Genomic DNA, 7,690 nt, shown 5'->3' with positions numbered 1-7,690 from the left:
GGAGACGTCTGTACTTATCTTCGAGAGGCTACAACACTCTTAGGAAATTTCCATTTCTTTCATTCCTGTCGTGCGAAATTTGTTGAATTTGAAATTTGAACCTTTGTATCTCCATTCTCTCACAAATGGTAAGGACACGTGCTACTGGGTTAGCTGAGCAGGCATCCACACATACTGCTAGGGCTGCAAGAGGCCGGGGCCGAGATAGAGGTCGAGGTAGAGGTCGAGCGAGCATGTACTGCGACTAGAGCACCGGTCAGAATAACAGCTGGGGAGCCACTAGTAGCTCCAGTTGGGGGACAGGTACCAGAAGCACCTGTTGTTACCCCAGGACTTCAGGAGACTTTAGCACAGTTCCTGAGTATGTTTGGTACATTAACTCAGGCGGGATTGATCTCTGTTGCACCAAATATTCCGCAGATTGGGGGAGTAGCTCAGACTCCTATCACAACTTCAGAGCAGCAGGTTCACATTGGTCAGGTTCCGGGTGTAGTACCGGTACAACCTATTATTCCGGTTCGGCCTGAGGTCAGGCCCGAAGCATCAGAAGAAGAACAAAAGAGACTTGAAAGGTTTAAGAAATATGATCCACCAACTTTCTGTGGCACAGCTACAAAGGATGCCCAAGGATTTCTGGAAAATTGTCACTGTATTCTCCGCACCATGGGTATTGTGGAAGTGAGCGCAGTTTCCTTTACTACATTTCATCTGTCGGGCGCAGCGTACCAGTGGTGGCAGATCTATGAAGAAGGTAGACCAGCCGATGTCACACCACTAACTTGGGCTCAATTTTCAGAAATATTCTTGAAAGAGTTTGTTCCCGAGACTCTCAGAGATGTGTGGCGCGCAGAGTTTGAACGGTTGAGTCAGGGCACTATGACAGTGTCAGAATATCCTATCAGATTCAGTGAGTTAGCCCGTCATGCACCTATCTTGGTTCCTACAATCAGAGAATGGGTCCGCAGATTCATTGAGGGGCTCGATTATGATATTAAAATATGCATGGCTCGAGAATTACAAACCGATACTCCATTTCAACAAGTAGTGGAGATTGCAAGAAAGATTGAGCGTGTTTTAGGAGAGGAAAGGGAGTCTAAGGAGGCTAAAAGGTCTCGAAGATCTGGAGGGTTCAGTGGATTTTACTCTTCAGCTAGAACCCATTATAGCGGAGGCTCGAGCAGTCGGTCAGCTTAGTCCGCACATCAGATTACTCGAAGTACTCCAATTTGCATTGCACCACCGATACGAGATTCTTACAGTGGTTAACCCAGTTATACGACACAGACTCAGTACGAGCAGTTGGGACCTCAGAGGGGTTGTTATGAGTGTGGTGATACTAGGCATATCATGAGAGATTGTCCCAAACTTGGGAGGGGTGGATTTCATTAGAACACTCCAGCTACAAGCTTTATTCCAGTTGATACTCCACGTGCACAGTCAGCTAGAGGTGGAGGACGGGCGGGTAGTGGACGCCTAAGAGGTGGAGGCCCGACCCATTGATTTAATCACTATGATTTGGTTGAGGCCAATACACCAGATGGTGTCATTACAGGTACGATCCTGATTTTTTATTATAAAGGATAATTTCCCTTAATTTGATTCAGTTCTGAATATTGAGGTGAGTCCTCCTATTATGCTTCACTTATGGGTGAGCTTCATAAATTTGTGACTCACTTATATGTTTATCCCTGTGGGGAGATTTAAATATGTGAGCCCGTGTATGTCATTTTATTTTTGGTACACCATTGAGGGCTATAAGCCCAAAGGTAATTTTAATTATTCACTATAGTGGGTTTAATGTGTTTTGGAATAATTGATTTCAATATGTTTTATGAATTATATGCCCTACCGGTAGGAGGGTTCATTATATGTTGTGAAAATTATTTATGAAATATATTAAAAAGAAGAAAGAAAGGAAATTGAAAATTTTAGTTGGCACAATGTGCAAAAATACTTATGATTCGGAGTTGAGGACGAGATCTTCGAAATTTATATATGATGTGAAATATTTAAACCGGGATGCAAGCCGCGATAGAAGTTATGTAAGGACGAGGTCCTTGTGGTGAAATATTTATGAGTTTAAAAATTTTTCCTTTGTAAAATTTATTTGTGCAATAATATTAATAGGGAGTCATGCCTGTTAGGCTTATTTGATAATGCTTGTATATTTTCTGTTCATATTCATCCATTTTTGTGCTGTAAATATTGAGTTTTAGCCTATGAGGTGAGTGCCCAGGTGGTGTTAAATGTGACACATTAATCCGAGTAAGTAATCATGAGGTCTTCATGCCTCACGTTTTGTTGTTAATATTGTGAAAATTCAAAACGAGGTGATGGTTAATATGAGATTAATTGATGATGTTGGAATTAATTATGAACAACTTTTAAGACCAGAGATGTGGTGATGAGCATATATATGATGTGCTTCATGTCTTGATATCATTATGATCAGGCAATGCTGAGATTAATGTTATTGATATATACCCTGTGGTATTTTGTTGGGTTATGGATATGTTGTTAGGAGTTGTTTGGGTGTTACTCTAGCAGGTGGATAGGCCCAATTACAGGGGAGACTCTGCCGAGAGTTCTGAAAAATTTGGGAGTTAGTAAAATTTGGGGGATAGAGATTTGCAAAGGAAGAGATAAATTATGTTATGTGTTTGAGGGAGAATGATCCTAAGCAGGGAATAATGTAGCACCCCAGAGAAAGTTTACTTCAACACTATTGAGGAAATTTATATGTGCATAGGCACGAGTTGCTATAGCCAGTTGAGACTAATATTGTGCGTTGTTGTGAGAATTCAAGCATTTTTGGAAATGATTGGAGAGTTAGGGATTTTGCTTCAAAGCTTATAAGAATGGAGAAAAGAAATAATCTCAATTGAGATGGTGTTGTCGGACTCGTGTTAAATTGCGGAAATGTAAAATCACTCACAAGTATGTGTGCAAGAATATACTCAGTAATTTAAAGTCCTCAGAAAGATTCTTAGCACGTTCGACGATGAACCTTTGTTTAAGAGGTGGAGAATCTAACGACCCGACTTGTCGTTTAAAAATTTTACGCCTCGTTCAGTGACTTAAGGTTTCGAGCAGCCTCGCAATATGTACTATGACCCGCGTGTGTGGTAGAGTTTGATTTACGAATGATTCAGAGAGATTTGGGACACTTAGTCCCTGAGATGAAAGCTTAAGCCTTAGGATTTTTACCGTAGTCGGAACTGTGTGAAAACGACTTCGGAATAGAGTTTTGTCTGTTCCGTTAGCTTCGTTGGGTGATTTTGGACTTAGGAGCGTGTTCAGACCGTGAATCTGAGTTCTGCAGCCAATTTAGGCTTGAAATGGCGAAAGTTAAATTTTTGGAAAGTTTGACCGGGGGGGTTGAATTTTTGATATCGGGGTCGGAATGCGATTCCGGGAGTTGGAACATCTCCGTTATGTTATTTGGGACTTGCCTGCAAAATTTGAAGTCATTCCGGATTGATTTGATGTGTTTCGGCACAAGTTATAGAATTTGAAATTTCTAAGTTCATTAGGCTTGAATTGGCGTATGATTCGTGGCGTTGATGTTGTTTGATGTTATTTGAGGCCTCGAGCAGGTTCGTGTTATGTATTGGGATTGGTTGGTACGATTGGACAGGGTCCCGGGGGCCTCGGGTTTTATTCGGAGTGGTTCCGGACCAAGTTTAGGTGTTTTGATGTTGCTGGTTCTGGTGTTGTTCTTCGCGTTCGTGAGGAACCTCTCACGTTCGAGAAGAAGGATTTTGCTGTTAGGACTTTGTTCTACGCGTTCGCGAAGAGATTCTCGCGTTCGCGAAGAAGGAAATTTTGTTGTTCGTCGTCTGAGTTTAGAGGCTGATATCTCACAATCTATAAGGAATTTGGAGATGATCCAAAAATGAAAGTTATAGTTCTTTGTGTTTAGTTTTCAGAAAGGTAAACCATCTTTCATTTGGAGTTGTGTACAAAACGTTATGGTGGATATACTATGGGTTGTCCGGGAAGAGTTTGGAAATCTCTATTGCATAGGGATGATTTTGGAAGATTATATCTCGTAATATATAAGGAATTGGGAGATGAGCAACAAATGAAAGTTATAGCCCTTGGAGTCTAGTTTTCAGAAAGTTAAACCATTCATCATTTGGAGTTTTGTACAAAACTTTATGACCATTATACTAGAGGCTATCTGAGAAGAGTTTGAAAATGACTTTTAAAAAATTTGTTCTTCGCGAACGCGAGGGGAGTCTCGCGAACGCGAAGAACAAACCCCTAGGCAGTAGAATTGTTACAACCCAAATTTGCGTACCTTAGATCATTCCATAAGTTAGTCGACGTAAATCCAAGAAGAGATTATCTTTGAGATGATAAGAAGTTAATCCTATTGGTCTTAAACGATACAAGGGTGTATAAGAGTGGTTAACAAGTATTAGAAGTGAAACGAATCAAGGATGTTGTAACCCGCATTTTCGGGTAAAACTAGAGGTGATTAATTGTCCCAAGAGGTTATGTTTTAATGTATTTGAATAATATAATATCCATATCATAAGTCTTGAAGTCAAGAGAGTTATGAAACAAAAGTCGATAAAAGTTGTCGCAACTTATGTTTATAATTTTACATAAAATTTAGGTCAAATGTTACTACAGTTTTCTCCCAATGTACATGGAATTATGGGGTGATCTTCCTATCAAATTGAAGATCTATGAGTCTACTTTCCAACGCATTAAACCGTTTGTCGATACGATCTCGGAATAGAGAGATATTCGCGTTTTTGTGAGAGTGCGCCAAGCAGCTCTCTATGGGGCCCACATAGGCGGTTGAGATATATTGATATATATCAGACCCTTTAACCCCGTTTTAACTCATTAATTTTCATTCTCTTCAGACCCTAGACACCTAAAAACACTCTCTCAAGGTTCTCTCATGATCCAAGACCCAAACAAAGGGCAAACAACACAAATCAAGTGTCGGGAATCCCGTGGCGCTAGTAAGTTTCTTGTTCTTCTTGTTGTTGCTGATTTTTGTGTTGTTCCAGCTCGTGTTGGAGGTTGTTTTAAGTGTTTTATGTTCTGTAAATACTCCTTAAAGTTCTTAATATCAACCCTAGGTGATTTCAAGTCTTCTAAAGTAATTCTAGTTCCGAAAAGCCCAAATTGATTGCTAGTTTCGCTTCCTTGTTCTTGTGGCAGAATTTGAGGGATATTTCGTGGAACATTAAGGTCAAATTGGAGTTGTTCTTTCTGTTTAAAGGTAAGGAACCCCTTACTCTATAGATATTTAAGATTATCCAAGTTGCAGCTAAGTCATTGAAGCTAGAACTTGTGAAATATATATCGAAAGGCTTGGTAGTAATGTTGTTGGTTGGTGGACTGTTTTGGAGGCTCAATATGATTATTAATGATGTTGTTTGGGCTGTTTGGTGATTGTATTGACTTGTGTGAAGTCATATAAATAGGGGAGGTGCTGTCCATTTCATCGTAAAATAGGTTGTGGTCGATACATAATAGTTACGACGCTTAAACGAAAATGATAGTGTCATTTGTCTTATTGTAGACTAAGGAGTCGTGACATTTGCATAGCTTGAGGTTGGGCAGTATATACAAGGTATGTGAGGCTATCCCCTTCATTATTTTGCACGACTCCAATTGTACATAATGTAATGAACGAGCTCCCAAAGATACTCTACTCTTAGAAGCTAGCAGTACTTACATTGCTGCCCTTCTTATGAAACGATTAATATTGATGTTACTTCTCTTATTCTTATATTATCAATGTTGTTGGTAGCTCCTTATTCTTATAAGATTCTTGATGAAGGGTTAATCCTAATAACATGTACGAAGGATACCGACCTTACGTCACTCCAAAAGGTTCAAAATGTGATTCCAATGAGTCCAGCATGCATCATATATATGTATCTATTTTACTCTACCGAGCCACGCTATAGTTGGCCGGGTATGGCACCTATTGTGCAACCACTGATCAGTTGGGTTTTACCGAGCTCCACGTGGCCGGGTACGATTCTACCGAGCCCTATGATGGCCGGGTACGTTTTACCGAGCCTATTACGGCCGGGTATGATATGATGATGATGATGCCCACAAAGGCATATGTTTTAAAAGTTTATGTATATATATATGTATGTATCATGTATTTCATGTTAGTAGCCCTCAGAGGTACCCAGATGTCACAGGTTGTATATTCCCTATCACTGTTTACATTATTGTTCTTACTTATGCTATTCTGCCTTACATACTCAGTACTTTATTCGTACTGACGTCCTTTTTATTTGTGGACCCTGCATGTCGTGCTGCAGGTCCTGATAGACGGGTAGACGCAGCTCCCCCATCACAGTAGGCTATCCGGTTCAGCGTTATTGGCAAGATCCTTTCTCCGGACTTGCCGTGGTCTTGGTATGCATTTTTGTTATTGACATTATGGGTATGTCGGGGCCCTGTTCCGGCAATGTTGTAGCACTGATGTAACTTTAGAGGCTCATAGACAGGTGTCGACTTATGTATGGTTTAGAATGCCTTGTCGGCTGATTTTTTGTTGTATAGTCTTTCATGGCATCATGTTAGCTCGTACCTTATATATAGTTCTTGACAGTCTTGTCGTCCCATGTTATGTATGTTCATGACATTATCTTTCATTGTTGGATGTTCATGATCCATGTCTACTATTTATATTGATCTTGTCGGCCCTTAAAGATAATAAGGAAGGTTAGATAAAATGTACGTTGGTGCTCGGCAAGTATGGCCCGGGTGCTAGTCATGACCCTCCAGTTGGGTCGTGACAAACTTGGTATCAGAGCAAGTCTGTCCTAGGATTGTCTATGAGCCGTGTCTAGTAGAGTTTTGATTATGGATGTGTAGCGCGCCACATTTATAATCAGGAGGCTACGTGACATCTAGGGTTGTTACCTTCTTCCTAAATCTAGATCGTTCGTAGAGTTGAGTCGTAAATGTTCATATCTAATATTCACATTGATTTCTTTCAGCGATGCCTTCGACTAGGAAGCAAGCGATTAGTAAACGGCTTGATATAGCTGTGGGCGAGGGTAACATTCAGGTGCCTCCAGCCAGAGCAGGCCAAAGTGAGGCTCAGAGTGAGATGCCATCTCATACCTCTCCGTCTCCTCCAGAGGATATTAGGAGGCACCCAGTACATCCAGTTCCACCGTCTGGCACTACAGACCACGATATGCGCAGTGCAGTGCAGTTGTTGACTAGCTTGGTAGCTGCTCAGGCTCAAAGGCAGAATACCGGTGCTGCTGATAAACCAGTTAGTGCGAGAGTTCGTGATTTTATTAGCCTAGACCCTCCAGTGTTTACCGGATCAGACCCCAAGGAGGACCCACAAACATTTATTGATCAGGTTCATCGTACATTGCGGGTTATGCATGCTAGTGATACGGAGGCAGTAGAGTTGGCTTCTTATCGGTTACGGGATTTAGCCATTTTCTGGTATGATAGTTGGGAGAGATCTAGGGGTCCGAACGCTCCTCCAGCCGTGTGGAAGGAATTTTCTGAGGCCTTTCTTCGTCACTACTTGCCAGTTGAGATACGACGAGCTAGAGCTGATAAGTTCTTGAACCTTCGACAGGGTAATATGAGTGTACGAGAGTATAGTATACAGTTTGACTCTTTAGCAAGGTATGCTCCCCATATGGTGTCAGAGATGAGTGATAGGGTGCAT

At 41.1% G+C, this 7,690-nt stretch overlaps 1 long non-coding RNA gene across 1 annotated transcript; it reads left to right on the top strand.

Moving 5' to 3' along the window:
• The first annotated feature begins 4,294 nt into the window (after window positions 1-4,294).
• Window positions 4,295-6,282, top strand: LOC138910656 (uncharacterized). The gene is made up of 3 exons (XR_011415800.1): window positions 4,295-4,982; window positions 5,185-5,245; window positions 5,549-6,282. It is a non-coding gene; the product is annotated as an uncharacterized lncRNA (long non-coding RNA).
• Window positions 6,283-7,690: the final 1,408 nt, after the last annotated feature.

This window comes from Nicotiana tomentosiformis, chromosome 4 (assembly GCF_000390325.3).
Source record: "Nicotiana tomentosiformis chromosome 4, ASM39032v3, whole genome shotgun sequence".
Classification (NCBI taxonomy): Eukaryota; Viridiplantae; Streptophyta; class Magnoliopsida; order Solanales; family Solanaceae; genus Nicotiana; species Nicotiana tomentosiformis.
Note: the sequence above shows the minus strand (reverse complement) of the source record. Positions and strands in the feature narration are given on the sequence as shown.